Raw genomic sequence first — 1,457 nt, 5'->3', positions numbered from 1 at the left:
CCCCCCGTCACCCCCCACACAGCTCCCTGGGACCCCCCGCCTCCCCACCCCCAGCTCCCGCCCCCACAGACACCCACTGCCCCCAGCCCCACCCAACACCCCGAAGACCTGACCGCCCCCCCACAGCTAGCCCCCCCGGAGCTCCCAAGAACCCCAATATCTCACCCCACCCAGCAGAACCCCCCAAAACCCACCTCAGCCCCCCCCGTCCTGCCTCCAGCTTCCTCCCTCGAGCTACTGCACCCCCGAGTCACCCCTAGAGCACCTGCATCCCTGGGCTGGCTAAGTGCTAACCCTGCCACGACTCCCCATACACATGCTGGGGCCGACCTCCTCTGCACCCTAGTGCCACACACCAACCCCCCCCAGGAGCCCAGAGACCCCCCCAATCTAACACCCCACTCCACAGCAGGGCCTGGAGCCATGGGCTCCAGCCACCCACCCCAGCACATACCTACTAGCCTCCCCGCAGGGCTGTGCAAGATACAGCCGCTTCCAGGGTCCCCCACAACTACTCCAGCTGCCCCCTCCCCACTGTGCCCCGATACACCCCAGAGCCGAAAACAACACCCAACAAGCCAATAGGTGGGGGTGCAACCCTTAGTCCTGTACGTTTCCCAACAGCCCCTCTCAGTGCCATCTGCAGGCACCTGTCCCCCATGCTCACTCTGGGCCAGCTGAACCCCCAGGGCACCTCCCCAAACCACAACCCCCCACTGCCTGGCGCCCACCCACTACCAACCAAGCTCTGCTGAAGGCTCACACCCATGCCACATACCCGATCCCTGCACGTGCCCCCCGAGCTCAGCACAAAACATTGGGAGCCCATGCCACGCTCCCTAGGAGTGTCAGCATAAAACAGGGATCCCCATACTGGGGCCCTGTAGAGCTCAGCTGGGCCAGGGCCACGTGACGGGGACCAGGACCCCACTCCCAATGCCAGCTCCCACTTGAGGACACTTTCCTGAAGGTAGGTCCTGGGGGTTGGAAGGATCCTCACAGAGAGGGATCCAAGGCCATCCCATTGCACCAGGGTAAGGGGCTGCCCCAGGGGTAAGCGTGTGATGGGACAGGAGAGAACTAAGGTTCCATTCCCCTCTCCCCTCAACATAGCATCTCTGCCTTGGGGGACAGGCTGGGGTTGTTGCCGGGCAACGACCTTGCATCCAGGTTGCACAACATTACTGATGGGAAAACAGCAGGGAGCCAGCAATGTGATGGGCCACAATGGGGGTCGAGGAGCACCCCCTACTCCAGGGCTCAGGGATTCAAATGCACTCAGCTTAGGGCCTCAGTGGGCAAACCGCAGAGTTAGGAGGGTGCCAGTGATCTGGCTTGGCCAGCCAGTGACTAAGGAGGAAGGCAGCAGGAGCTGCAGAATCTCGGGTTCACGTCAAAGAGGTCCTTCGTCATTCTAGGGAGCCATGGATTCACACACAGAGAGAGGAGTACGCACT

This window comes from Trachemys scripta, chromosome 12 (genome assembly GCF_013100865.1).
Source record: "Trachemys scripta elegans isolate TJP31775 chromosome 12, CAS_Tse_1.0, whole genome shotgun sequence".
NCBI lineage: Eukaryota > Metazoa > Chordata > Testudines > Emydidae > Trachemys > Trachemys scripta.
This window is presented reverse-complemented; position numbering follows the sequence as displayed.